This window comes from Lissotriton vulgaris, chromosome 12 (genome assembly GCF_964263255.1).
Source record: "Lissotriton vulgaris chromosome 12, aLisVul1.2, whole genome shotgun sequence".
Classification (NCBI taxonomy): Eukaryota; Metazoa; Chordata; class Amphibia; order Caudata; family Salamandridae; genus Lissotriton; species Lissotriton vulgaris.
Genome location: NC_141700.1, coordinates 514,767,881 through 514,783,006, shown reverse-complemented (window position 1 = coordinate 514,783,006; position 15,126 = coordinate 514,767,881). Strand labels below are relative to the sequence as shown.

The window sequence follows — 15,126 nt, the reverse complement described above, 5'->3', positions numbered from 1 at the left end:
TCGCCTTGTCTCCGTACTCGATGGTGTGGGACTTTTCCAGGAGGTGGCAATGTCCCTCTTGGCTGCAGCCATGGCTGTGTTGTAAAATAACTTCTCCCACCCTAGGACAATTCACCTTCGATCTCACCCCAGAACTGCACCAATCGAGGGCATGCCCACGCCATGTGATAGAAATCGGCCGGGTCCTGACCGCATCTCGTGCACGCAGCGTGTGAGAAAGTGGCTCTATATATACTGGACCAGAATAAGGTACAGTGTGTATAGAGTCCACAAACCCCAGAGGTGTAACAGAGGTTAAAGCCAGGTGTGACCTTACTCTCTAAAGTGGTAGCTTGGTCGAGCAGTAAGGCAGTACCAGAGGACAGTGTAAAGCATTTGTTGTACACACTCAGTCAGCAAAAGGTTTCACACACTCAAAGACTGAACACCAGGCCAATTGTTTTTATATCAAAGATATAGTTGTTTTATTTCTAGAACCAACAGGTATCAAAATATGCTGTTCTCAACATCTCAGGTGAGTACTTTGCAGTAAAGGCAATAAACTTTGTAAACACAATAGGTACAGGGGTTGCAGTAGGCAACACAATTCTACACACAATTTAGCATTGAGCTCAATGGATTTCCTTGTATAAACACAGTTGATTACTTTGCAAATTACTTTGGTAATTCCAGGACTGGCTCCTAGATTCAGTCCTGGGGCCTAAGCTGATAACAGTTTAGCAAAAACGTTTTAGGTATTGCAGTGATTTTCAGGAATAAAAAGCTATTTTAAAAGTTCACACTTAGAAACTTTTCAACCGAAATCTGGCAATGTTATCCAATGGGAGAAAATTCAGGTTGCAGGCAAAGTACGATCTTGTTACTTTTGTAATCCAATACTGGGCTCCTGGGGCCAGCACTGGGGTCTCAACTTAAAACAGGTAAGTAATTATGTTTCAGTATTTCGTATGATTTTTAAAGAATATTTCTAGTTTCCAAAAGTAGACAGAAGAAATTTCATAGAAAAGCAGACAATGGATTCCTATGGAGAAAATACAAGTTAGTAGTAAACCCGCTAGGGAGTAATTTTGCGGTTCAGAACTGGGCTACAAGGTACAGTACTGGCTCCTCTCCTGAACACAGGTGAGTATTTCGGAATTCGGATAATTTTATATGAATATTTTAAGTTTTCAAAAGTAGATACTTAGAAGATTTTTCGAATCAAACCAGTCAATGTTATTCAATGGCAGGTAAGTGAGTTACCGGTTTCCTGGTGAGTACTCGACTGGTGAAGTTGTGGTTCTTGGCATAAACTCAGGGGTCCTCCAGGGCCAGGTAGGTACAGTTGATTCACCCTCAGCGGAGCAGGAGTGGCCGGGTGCAGAGGTAGTTAGGTTCAATGTTATCCAATGGGGGACAGGGGGCCTTCGGTTGGTGGCTGCTGGCTAGCAGGCCACGCGGCTGTGGGAGCTGGGCTCCTGGTCACTTTCTCAGGGCAAAGGGGGAAGCAGGATAGGACAAAGGTGGCACAGCCAGCGGAACTCGGCGGCTAGGTGCAGGGTGCTATTGAGCTGTCAGGCGCTCAATGTTATCCAATGGAGAAGGTAAAAAGGGAACAAAGCTGCAGGCTCGGGGCGGAGACTCTCCAGGGGAGACCAGCACATGGAGAGGAAAGTTAGGATCTTGGAGCACAGGTATGTACCCCCAAAGGGAGGCACAGGGGGCTGTAGGGCGCCGGGTGCAGGGGTGTCTTTGGGTGTCGGAAAATCTTACCCTCAGCTGGTCGCGGTTGGGGGGGCCCCTGGTTCTGAGTCTGCAGGCGGCGTCTGGTTCGTCGAGGAAGGTCTTTGGGCACTGGACTTCGGGTCCCAGTCGCCGGGGGAGGTCCTCGTGGTCTTGGATCACTCGGGCACGGGCCAGGCTCGGCGGGTGCAGAGTGGGCTGGTTCGGAGCTTCCTGGCTGGCACCAGGGGGGTTGTTGCAGCAAAGCCTCTACTGACAGGAGTACCAGTCTTTAAGAGGGTCGTGGAAGGCAGGTCCTCTGGGTGTCCCAAGGTTGCTGTCCGCAGGAGTCGCCGGGATTTAGGCAAGAGCAGGTTTTAGGATCGACAGGCCGGTAGAGCTGGGGCCAAGTCAGTTGTTGTCATCCTGTTGTTAGCAGCTGCGCAGCGGGTCTTCTTCCTCTTCCTCTTGGTCTTCTTTCTTCTTTTCTTATCGGGATCAGAGGAAGGAAGGTTCAGGGAGCCCCTAAATACTGAATTTAAGGGTGTTACAGGTAGGGCAAGGGCAGGGACCAATAGGTCCTTGTCCTGGGGTGGGTACATCCCCTAGCCTGCTCCTCTCCTGTGGGAGGGGGCCAGGATCCTAGCTGTGATTGGGCAAGGCTCCCCATCTTCAAGATGGTCGGAGCCCGGGGTCGTGCTTCACCTCGTCTCCCCCACCTGAGGGGTGGGGTTGGCACAGGCCGGCACCCCCCCCTTCCTGATGTAGTTTTTCTCGCCAGTCTTCCCGCCAGAGTGGGGGTCATAACTGGTGGGGGCCAGTTGCTGGGTACGGCAAATGGTCTGGAGAAGCTCACAGAGGCGGCATGCCTTTGAAGCTTCCCCCTGCCCATCCTGGGGGAGGAGACCTAGCACCTCGCCCAGGATGTGCATTGTTGCAGGCCCAGAAGGGCGGGGGGCTCTCCACCCATGGGTCCAGCAACATGTCTGCTGGGTGGCAGCCTCTGCAGCCACTCAGCCCAGACGTGGATTGTAGGTTAGGTTTTCAGGGGGCATCTCTAAGATGCCCTCTGGTGCATTTTACATTAAATCCCACACTGGCATCAGTGCGGGTTTAATGTGCTGAGAAGTTTGGTACCAAACTCGTCAGTCTTCAGTGTAGCCATTATGGTGCTGTGGAGTTCGTAATGACAACCTTCCAGCATCATATACTCTTAATGGCATCACTGCACTTACAGTGCCCAGGAATGGCCCTGGGTACTGTAGGGGCACAGGGCTCATGCACCTGTGCCCACACCTCTGGCATAGGGCACCCAGCTAGAGGGGTGATTGATGTATGCCAGGGCAGTGGGTTATGTGGGCATGGCACACAGGGATGTGTGCCATGTCGACTCTTTTGTTTAGTTCTGTACTTAGACACTCAGCCTGCAAAGGCAGTGTGTGGGTGTCAGGGTACAGGGCCCCTGAGGGTGGCACAATAAGTGCTGCAGTCCTCAGGGGTCTTCTCTGGTCACCATGCCCTGGGTACCTAGGGTACCATTTACTAGGGGCTGAGAGGTGGCCAGAGATGCCAATTGGGTTTTAGTTTCAACACAGCTTTTAGGGAAGGACACAGGCCCTAGGTACCTGGTTGGCAGGAACCCAGGGCACACTCAGTCAAAGCACATCAGCAGTTCAGAAAAAAGTGTGGGCATACTAGTGCAAGAAAGATGGCACTTTCTCACACAGCGGAAGGGGAAAAGTCAGCTCGGTGTAGGCCTAGTGGGGTCAGGTAGGCCGTGTGAATGTAGTATAATTGTATCAAGCGGAGTTTAGCTGATGTGTTAACTAGTTTGAGGGACATCAGGGCTTCACGCCAGTCCTCCTCTTCCAGAGGGCCCACCCACTCCTCCCACTGGCCCTTGAGCCGGTCGAGTGAGGTTGGGGTGTTGTTGACCAGCGTCTTGAAAAAACTCTGAATTTAACTAATTTAGAGATAACCCATCTACCTTGTGAGTCAGCTTTGCTTGTGACTAGGTCAATGTTTGCTTTCTTTGCAATGTGTATTATCACCCCGTTTTTCTTAACTAAGGCTGCAGAACCTGTCACTTCAGAGTACAAGTTACTTCTAAATTAGTTGAAATGTTTGGAATCAATCTTCGTCTCCTGAAAGAGAATAATGTTGCTTTTCTGTTTATATAAGTAATCAAGAATCTACTTTCTCTTGACTGGATGATTGATAACTTTTACATTCAGAGATATTATCTTATTATTTTTTTGAGTCAATGCCATCAGAGATGTTTGGTATATAGTAACTTAAGGTTGAGTAGTGTGTGTGTATATATAGTGTGTGTATACCATCTTATGAGTAGTTGTTAGACCCGGGACCCCGGCTGGCCAAGGCTCACGCCAAAGTCAGTCAGAGATCACCATGTCTAAGTCAGGGCAAGGGAGTTACACACCAAGATAACCCCTGCTCACCCTCTAGGTAACGTGGCGCGAGCAGCAAGGCTGATCTCAGAGGCGATGTGTAAAGCGTTTGCGTGCGCACCCAGCAACAACACCCAAGGCCCACCACAAAGGAAACTCCACACAAGGTTATATAAAAAATAGCCTTTGTATTATAGCAAAAACACATTAAATAACACACACACTTTACAATGTGCCAACAGGCACGGGCAGAATTTACAAGGGATTATGTACAGGACAGGGCCACATGGACCACTGTCAGGGGTAGGCACTTGCTAGAAATAATACTTGTAGGTATAACACTTAGCACATAAGCATATAATGACTGTAGCACTAAAATAGTAAATGTAGCACACAACCAGTAATTACTGGTAAAAGTAAATATCTCCTACGCAACCCTAAACACTGTAGGAAAATCACGCAGGGAACTAGGACCTTATCATCAGGACCTATGGAAGGAAAACAATCACCTAAGCAAGTCACATTTAGCAAAGGTAATGGGACATAAACAATCCTCTAAGCAGGTCACTTTTAGCAAAGGGGATAAAACATAAAACACCTAAGCAGGTCACTTTTAGCAAAGGTAATGGGACATCAACAATCCTCTAAGCAGGTCACTTTTAGCAAAGGGGATAAAACATAAAATACCTAAGCAGGTCACTTTTAGCAAAGGTAATGGGACATCAACAATCCTCTAAGCAGGTCACTTTTAGCAAAGGTAATGGGACATCAACAATCCTCTAAGCAGGTCACTTTTAGCAAAGGGGATAAAACATAAAATACCTAAGCAGGTCACTTTTAGCAAAGGTAATGGGACATCAACAATCCTCTAAGCAGGTCACTTTTAGCAAAGGGGATAAAACATAAAATACCTAAGCAGGTCACTTTTAGCAAAGGTAATGGGACATCAACAATCCACTGAAAGCTAGATCATTACAGGGCCCGGACTTCTCTTTTGAGGTGCGATCAGACCTATCTAAGACCACGCTTGACAGGCAATGGGAGTTGGGGCAGCGCATGGAAAAATTCAGAGCTGTAGGCGCCACTGTCCAGATGAGGTTCCCAGCATTTTTGCGTATTATGTACAACAATAAAATGCATAATATCCGTTCACCCTCGGAAGCAGATGAGTTACTAGAATCTATTAGAGACCATGCCCAGGCTCAGAGTAAAGGATAGTGGGTTATGTGGGTCTGAAATAGGTTAACCGACATTATAAATTATGTCTGGTCTATATTAGTTCTGTTAAAGACTATATAGCCCTGAATCAAAATGGGTAAAAATCATGGTAGGAAGGGATATGAATAAAAAAATTCAAAAAAATTCAAAAAAAAAAAAGGGAAGGAAAAAAAAAGGGGGGGGGAGTAGGAATGAGTTATAATAAATAAATAAATATATATAAAAAATAAAAAAATAAATAACTACACCTGCTATCATTAAAAATATAAAAATAAACTCCTTCTCTATTTTCTCCTAATTTATTTCATCACAAGAGAGAGTGTAGGGGAAACACAAGTTAAATTAAAATCTAATAAGGTTTGTGTGTATACGAGTGTGTATATATATATATATATATATATATATATATATATATATATATATATATATATGTATGAATCTTTGTATAATCAAAGGTGTAGGTAAATAGGAGTGGAAATAATAATAATAATAGCAAAAATAATCCACTCTCTGCATTCCCCCCACCTTATAAGAGTCCTCTGATATCACAAATTAAGTTTCCTCTCAACAGCCATACTGGTTTGGAGTCTGTCTACAGACTATACTAACAGGGTGGAGGTGAGGTTGGAGAGCCGTTGTGGGTGTAAATCTGGCCATCCACCAGGTCAGAGTAAGTAGGGGAGGGTTTTCCTGGGGAGGGTGGGAGCAGGGGGGGAGGGGGAATAAAGCAAAAAATCCTCATAAGTCTGCCTATTATTTTGCGGAATGGTTATTTCTGACATCTGTCCAACATCAAAAATGTGAATGGCAAATATTAGGATTCCCGCAGGAGTTGTTGGGAAAGGTTGATGCGAGGGGGGTAGTGGTGGTACCATGACAGCCCTCCACTATATGTCCTGGAATGTCAATGGCTTGCGAGGGAGAAGAAGGCAGGAGCGCATAATGCAGTATCTGAGGGACTCCCCTGCACAAGTCATTGCAATTCAAGAGTCACACCTTCTTAAATCAGAGGCAGTGGAGATACTCAAAAAACAGAAATGGGTTGATAAATTCTGCTCTACTGACCACAATGCTAATATTAGGGGGGTTATATTTATTTTTAAAAGAGCTGCGAAAGCCCAAATCTTGGAGTTTATAGAGGACCACACAGGGAGATGGCTGATATTGAGAGTTCAGTTGGTGGGTCAACGATACACCTTGGTGGGCTATTATGGCCCAAATTCGGATGATCCATCGCATTTGGACGCCGTCAGAAATCACCTTCTACTTTTTCAGGATCCGGTGATTTGGATGGGCGATTTTAATATTGTGCTGAATCCTAAGTTAGATAAATCAGCAAATTCGCGGGCCTGTAGTTCACCAAAGTCTAGGCGAACTCTTATAGCTATCATGATTCAGCTAGGCCTGGCGGACCCATGGCGGGAAAGAGCAGGCAGTAAATTGGGGGTTTCCTATCGGAATAGTCGTTTCAAGCATTCATCCAGAATCGACTATGCTCTGTTTGCTTATAATTTGAAAGACACTTTAATAGTGATAGATTATCTCCCATCTCACCTGTCAGACCATTCAGCTCTTGTTTTCTCAATTAGATCCGACAGTAGGAGGCAACATCCTTCTTGGTCTTTTGACCGGACACTCCTACTTGAAGAAGGTGAAGTGAACTTCCTGGCCGCAGAGACAACTGCTTTTTTTTAAATTAATATTGAGTCCTCCTCTCCAGAAGTGGTTTGGGAGGCCTTTAAGGCCTTTATAAGGGGTTGCATCACAAGTAGGTCCTCATATCGGAGTAAAAAATATAAAGATATGATAGATATTTTGGAACAGGAAATGAAGGGCATTGAGTTCAATCTAGGTCAGTATCTAGGTTCACCTGAGGAGCAGTTAAAATTGGCTGAGTTAAAGCACCAACTAGAAAATATCCTACAAGAGAGGGTTAATAAAAGATGGAATGCAAGTAAGATTTCCCATTTTGAGTTTGGAGAGGCCGCGGGTAGAGTACTGGCGTGGAAAATTAAATCGGACCAAGCTCTGAAACATATCAGAGAAATCAAGGTGGAAGGGGAGGCGGCACCAAGGACAGCTAGTCAGGAGATAGTTAAAGCCTTTTATGAATTCTTTGAGACTATCTATAGGGAAGAGTTACCAGATGATCAGATGGCACGAAATACGTGGCTGAAAGGAATATTGCTCCCAACCTTATCAACAACACAGAGCAACAGTTTAGAGATTGCAATAACAGAGGTAGAGGTAAAGGAAGCAATAAGACAGGTAAAAAAAGGGAAATCATCTGGCCCAGACGGTCTCCCTGGGGAGATCTATGAAGTCTTGGGGGAGAATATCGTCCAAGTAATGACAGCCCTTTTTAATGGTATCCATAGGGAAGGAAAGCCACCGCCAAAATCTTGGGGTGAGGCCACAATTGTTCTTATACCCAAACCAGGGAAGGACGTATCAGATTGTGGGTCTTATAGACGAATATCTTTGCTGAACAGCGACTATAAGATCTTTGCCGCCATACTTTCAGCAAGACTGGGTAAAGTAATAGGCACCATTATTCATCATGACCAGAAAGGCTTTATTAAGGGGCGCCATCTTTCAGATCGCACACATGATTTGGTAGGGGCCATAGATATTGCCTCTGCTTTTTCCCTTCCACTGGCCACCTTAACCCTTGACGCAGCTAAGGCCTTTGATAGGGTCAATTGGCCCTAACTAAATGATGTGTTAAAAAGGTTTAACTTCGGGGAGGGCTTTCGCAGAACTATTGCCTTGCTCTATCGAGCCCCTTCGGCTAGGCTGCTGATTAATGAGATTTTGACAGAACCCTTTAAGATTACTAGAGGTACGAGGCAGGGTTGTCCGCTCTCTCCCCTCCTTTTTAATTTATACATTGAGCCGTTTGCCCAGGCTTTGCGAGCAGACGAAAATATACCATCATTCAAGTTTAAGGAGTGGGAGAGGCGGACGGCATTATATGCCGATGACATCTTAATCTTTACCTCGGATCCGGTGTTGTCCTTCCCTGCCGTGATTCAGAAGGCCGTAGAGTTCGGCAAGATCTCGGGCTATAATATCAATTCAAGTAAGACCGAGGTCATGGTGTGGAATATTCCGGACCCACGGTTAGGCATAAACATCACCACCTCTATGCGCTATCTCGGGATCCGAATCACCCAAGACATCGGAACCATTGCCCAAACTAACTTAGATCAAGTCTCCAGGGAATGTAAGGGCCTATTAAAATCTTGGACTCACTTGCCACTTTCTATAATGGGTAGGGTCAACTTAATAAAAATGTCTATCCTTCCCAAGTTTATATTCATTTTTGGTGCCATTCCTTTGGGGTTTGATGTGAAGATGTTGGACAGATGTCAGCGAGAGCTTAACTCCTTTATTTGGAATTATAAGTCGACTAGAATCGCGTGGAAGAAGTTGAGGAGGAGAAGGGAGAAGGGGGGTCTCGCCCTACCGGATTTAGTGTATTACGCATGGGCCTTTCAGTTGTCCTACTCCAGGATGGTATTAAAAACACCATCGAGTCTTCTGGAGGGGACAATGTATAAAGCCATGTTAACCGGAGCAAATCTACCAGCTGACGGATTTCTATATAAATTTGGGAGCCAGAAATATTTTAAGAAAATAAGACTGAAAATCATACAGTCATGGGCTAAGGTCTGGCTAGCCATTAGAAGAAGATTGGGGCTGTCTTACTACTCCAATTTCGCTCCCATATGGGACTCCCCGGGTTTACCGGAGTGCCTTAGGGACAGTTTATCTTCTCCATTAGAGGAAGCTGGAATTGCTAGATGGGGAGAGCTATTGGTGGACGGATCGATACTTCCTTGGGATGAATTACATGAGCGTATAGGTCCAGCATTTTCTAGATTTAAATTCATCCAGCTAGAAAGCTGGGGGAGAGCCCAGCGGTGCAAAGATGTATTAATTGGGAAATCAAGCTCCCTGGAGCAGCTGCTACTAGAAAGACCTAGGGGTGGTAAGGAGGTGGCCTTCTGGTTTTGGCAGCTTCTGGAGGAAACCGATGGGGATTTCACCCTTCCAGATGCATTGTGGGGAGAGACAACTGGCTTTCAATGTGAGGAGATATGGTTAAGATCTTTTGCGCTCCTCTATAAAGTGGTGAAGCCATCATGGCTGAGGCGTAACCATCTGTTCACAGCACATCAGGCTTATATAACACCGCTGAGACTTTCCAAATTTCTCCCAGACAAGAAATGTAATAAATGTAATTTACCAGAAGCTTCAGATATTCACATGTTCATGGAATGCCCCAACATCGGTCAGTTCTGGGAGGAAGTGGTGTCTACCTTAAATTCCATTTTGAATACATCATTAGTAATTTCATTGCCACTTATCATCTTTGGATTAGAGGACAGTATTTCTGGTAAAGCAAGATCTTTTCTGTTTTATGCCATTCTGTTGGCTAGAAGGCAGATTTGCATACGGTGGGTGGAAAAAACTGCTCCAATATATTCGGACTGGCTCACGTCTTTATATGAAACATCAAAGGTGGACATGGCTAGAGCTTGCAATAATCGTAACCTGGCCTTTTGGGATCTGTTGATACAGTGGAGATAGTGTTCCTGGGTTTTTTTTTTTTTTGGTTTTTTTTTTCCCCGGGTCCTATGATTATGCCACCAACACTCCTTGGACCGGGTCTGGCCTCGATACGGTTTTTGGTCCTTCAGGTTGAGACATACCTAGATGGAGTCAGCGTAAGAACTTAAAATCCCCTTCTTCTTGGGACTTCTCTGCCACCAGTAAAACATCTCGGATTCCAGTTCCAGAGATGGGTATCACATTCTTGGTTCCCTCTCTTGGTCAGGGACACGCAAGGTGGTTGGCATTTCCTAAGCAGGGGGTAAGGCAAATGAGGACAAAAATAAAATAAATAAATAAATTGAAAAAATAAAAAATAAAAATAAAAAAAATCCTCTAAGTAGGTCACTTTTAGCAAAGGGGATAAAACATAATACACATTGCACATGAGACATTAAAACACATTCAGAGGTGCAGGTAGAACATTTGCGCAGGAATCAGATAAGCAAGTAAATCACAATGCGCGGGTGCATGTAGCACAACACTAGAATTGTCCCCCAGGCCAACTGGCCTCGCAAGGACTGAAATGCCCTGAGTCCAAGTGTCAGGGAAGGCTGCGCAGGCAGCACAGAACACAAGCCTAAACGTAGCAACTGTCCACTAAGTGCTGGACAGTTGTAAATACTGATGGGCAACGTTGGAGCCACATGGGCTCAAGAACACAGGTGAGGGCAAGTACTGTGTAGGAGCCTCGGGGCTCTGACCAACCTTGTGTCCCCTAAGAGCCTCTCTGGGCTCGCAAAGCAAATAGACTGGCCCTTAAGAGCTTCAGCGCTCTAACACAATGAAAATGGCCCCAGAGCCTCTCTGGGCTCTTAAAGCAACTGTGCGTTGGAGCCTCTCGGGGCTCAAAGAGCAAAAGGGCGCTGTGAGCCTTTCTGGGGCTCTAAACAAATATGGCCGGGAGCCCCTCGGGCTCGACGAACAACTGTGGGCGTGGGGAGCCTCTGGGCTCGAAAACAGGAATGCCCTGAGCCTCTCGGGCTCGACGAACAGATTGCCCCCAGGAGCCTCTGGGCTCGAAAACACAATTGCGGGCTTGTTGAGAGTCCCTCACGGGGGACTCGGGAACCAATACAACTGCCCCCAAGAGCCTCAACCGGCTCTTCACTCTGACGGGGAGGGGCGGGCACCGGCAATGTGCCCCGATGCCCTCCTCCCTGATTCAGCACACTGGGCCCCACTCACCGGCTGTCTCGCTGGCGGGACGGCTCTCCTCTCCGGCAGCGCAGGGCTCCTCTCTCCTCACGGGAGCCTCGTGGACACACCCGCTGCTTCTCTCCTCGCTGCTCGGCTGCGTGGGCGGGACTTCCCGTTCGCCTCTCCCGGGCCGCGCAGCGATTGGCCGGTCAACCCAGCACTTCCGGGTCGTTGTAGGCAGCGCAGCGGCCCGGCGGGGGCTGCACACACTCCTGGGCTGCGGCGGTGATCTCAGGGCAATGCCGGGTGGGCACCGGCTTTTAAATAATTAAATAACACGGGGCAATGCCAGGTGGGCACCGGCTTCCAATTAAAATATAAAGTGAGGTGGGCACTCGCTCGGCCAAAAATCGGCAAAACTAGACAGGCAGATGCCAGGTGGGCACCGGCTGCACAAAAAGCGCTCCCAAGGGCTTAGGGGCCGAATAAAGCGTTCCCAGGCGCTATGAGCAAAGTGAAGTGCTCCCCAGCGCTAGCAGAGAGAGGAAAGTGCTCCAAAGCGCCAGGGGACAGGATCAAGCGCCCACAGCGCTAGGGGTCAAAAGCACAACGCTCCCAAGCGCTGGGGACAAGGACAAAGCTCCAGCCAGGTCTTGAGGCAGGCAGGGGGGCAAGGCTGGGCCCAGAGCCAGTTCACTGGGTCTCCAGGCAGGGAGACACTCCAAGTGGCGGTCCTCCTGGCCCCAGCAACAGCAGCAGCCCCCTCAGGATCCTGGAACAGAACAACTTGTATGGGGACACAGCCCCTTCTTATACTGTAAATTCCTTTGTCTGTAGGTGCAGGGTGGGGGGAAACCAGTCGCAGCTGGTTTTGAAGAACCCTTGATGGCTCAACCACCCATTTCATTCACTAGCAGGGCTAGGGTCATCAGTCGCACCACAGGGGGTGGAGCCAGCATTGTGTGGGGAAAGTGCAGCCCCATCAGGGACCAGGTGCACTCCTCCCCAGCCATCAACATGCTAATCTCACACTCACCACCGGGCAGACCCATCCAGCCTTCCTGGAGCCAGGCTCACCAGCCAGCTCCAGCCAATCACACGCCAGGCATATTTTACATTAATATGCCAAGTCCTAGAAGTGGCACTTCTACACAAGACACACTCATGCCACATACATCATTGCGAAGCATCCATTCTCATGAGCTCGCACATACCAAATTCGAGTCTGCCCTCCCCACGCATCAGGAACTACCAGGGACACAGACATTCCTCATGCATTCCTATGGGAGAGCAGGCCAGCCTAACTACATGCACGGACTTTACTCTGGGACACAGGGAAAAAGTGCGCACAGACCAAAAATCATCAACACAGATCATATATTAAAAGCAAAAAAAAGATTAGGGGTGAACCTGCCAGAAGGGCCAAATCCAACACAACCCCCTTCCAGCCAAAACGCAGGGCGGACCAATCACCACTGTGATGGGCTTCCCTGCTTGGGGCGATGAAACACGGACGCGCGCCCGCAACTGCAGGGACACCCTCCTGTTCCACGCCACCGTGAACCCCTGGGGTTCTTTCTAAAACTACTGTAGGGACTAACTGGGCTACCCCACTGGTACTCTCAAGCTGCCCTCGGCCAGGACCAGGCCCTAGGCCACCCAGGTGCCACTGGTTCCTGCCTACTCACAAAGTGGGGGGTAGTAACCCCTGGCACATAATAGCCATTCTCCACTCTTCCTGCCTGCAAGACAGGGCTAGACTGCCACTGATTCTCCAGCCTAGGGTCTACAACCTTAGGCGGACCAGGAGTCCCAGGGAAGGCTCTCCTCCCCCTACCTCTTCTCCTAGGGTTCCTCCTCCTCCTGCGAGGGGTTCCCTCAAAACACTGTTCTCCCAACCTAGGGTTTAACCCCTCAGGTGGTACCGGGGTCAGAGGTGGGCTCTCCCACCCTCTGCACCCCCTTCCAGAGTCCTGCTCCCTCCCAACCGGGGCGGTACCTCTGGAGGAAGAACTGGTCAGGACACTGATTACAGTAGTCCCACCCTTCAGGTCAGGCAAACCCTGGACCTGGCCCTCCAACCTCCGGTCTAGAACCTTTGGTGGAATCACTGCCTGGCACTCCAGGACTTCTGGGGACTCACATACTATCCCCCAATCACTCCTTTCGCTGGACTTCTGTACCCTCCCTACTGGAGCAGTACTGCCAGACTCTACAACTATAGAAGCTCTGCTTACAGATGCTCCAGGTCCTCTACACACTAGGAGGTCTCCCTCAAGTGAACTAACAGGTAAGCTTAGGTCCCCATCCTGGTGTTCCCTAAAGAAACCATCCAGGCTCTGAGGCAGGGCTTCGGGCGTCTGGGGACTCTTGGTCTCACACTCACTCCTGCTCCACTGAGACAGGCAGTAAGCCCCTACACACTCTTCACTATACTGGGACCTAGCTGGGCTACTCTCACCCTCCTCCACCACACTGGGTTGGAGGACACCAGACCCACTATTGTTGGAATCACTCACTAGTGACGCTAAGGAACCTCTCGCACGGTCCCAGCGGTCTGCTTCATCTGCAAGCTCATCTGGTGTAGACAATCCACACCCTAACAGGTGTTGGCGCAATCCTGGATAAACAACACTGAGCAACTGCTCTTTGAGAAACAGGTCGTACAATATGTCCCAATCACATTTCGTGGGAACCCGTACCCAATCACACATTGCCACACAACAGTCATCCACAAAATCTTCCCAAGACTGGTGAGGTGGTTTCCTAAGGTTCCAGAACCTCAACCTATTCTCCTCTTCTCGGGAAACAGGTACCATACTCGGGGAACTGGGAGTGGGACTGTCTATACTGAAATTTAAATCGCTGCCACCACTGGACTCCACCCTCCCTGGGGAATCCAGACAATTACAACTGCACTCAGGGGATAACCTACTCTCTAGGGTTACCTTCTCCCTGAACAAGGCCCTTTCAGCCTCCAGCTTGGCGTGCTCTAACCTGAGCTGTTCTATCGCTAGCTGGTGCTCCCTCTCTTCCTTCCTATCCAACCACTCCTCTGGGGACAGGGAAAGGGATGGGGCGCTGGTACTGACACTGGACCCAGCCAGGGACTCCCTATCTATGGGGTCCTCACTATCTGCTGGTGCCCATCCACTGTCATCGTCATCAAATTCACATTCTTCAGGGCTCTCCACAGACTCACCACCCTCATGGCGTGCGGCCCGGGCCCTATCTCTCTCACTGTGCTCAAGATCCCACTGATCCTTTTGCCATAGGATCAGGCTGTCCCTAAGCTGGGACTGAGTATCCGACTCACTCACCTCTATGCCTCCCTTTTCACAGAATCTGACCAGCTCTAACCTACTGTATCTAAAAAGACCACAGAGATCAAAAGCAGGCTCCATTTTGGCGGACGTTCTCAAGAAAAGTTTGACACAGGGAGCCTGGGGGTCTGAGCTAAACAGGAGTACACAATTAAAAGAATTCAGCAAGCTCCCAATCTTGGATAACTTGCACTCCTCTGTCCAGTGTAACACACCACTCATTCACACCCCCCCCCCCTCGGTAAGGCAGTTTCTACCACCCCTGATTTCTCAACCTGACCATAAGCGACACAGGTACCAATCTGGGAGCAGGGCGGGGAACAAGGTACTGGAAAAAATTACCAGGAATGACACCTTTCAGGAGAAGCAATACTGAAACTTCACCTAAAAAACAATAATCCCCAAAATGTGGTTATCTTAAAATGTAGAGTTTTGTAGTGCGGCCAGTTGCTACTGTGGTACAACGCAAACGCAAGTCCAATCCGCACCGCTTGCCAGCAATGTTAGATCCGGGACCCCGGCTGGCCAAGGCTCACGCCACAGTCAGTCAGAGATCACCATGTCTAAGTCAGGGCAAGGGAGTTACACACCAAGATAACCCCTGCTCACCCTCTAGGTAATGTGGCGCGAGCAGCAAGGCTGATCTCAGAGGCGATGTGTAAAGCGTTTGCGCGGGCACCCAGCAATAACACCTAAGGCCCACCACAAAGGAAACTCCA

The 15,126-nt window shown here is 48.4% G+C and overlaps 1 protein-coding gene and 1 pseudogene across 5 annotated transcripts in view; both read right to left on the bottom strand.

Moving 5' to 3' along the window:
- IL34 (interleukin 34) overlaps positions 1–15,126 on the bottom strand; it is a 699,141-nt gene that overhangs the window by 663,664 nt on the left and 20,351 nt on the right. The window lies entirely within an intron of this gene.
- Positions 12,554–14,629, bottom strand: LOC147677641 (uncharacterized; annotated as a pseudogene).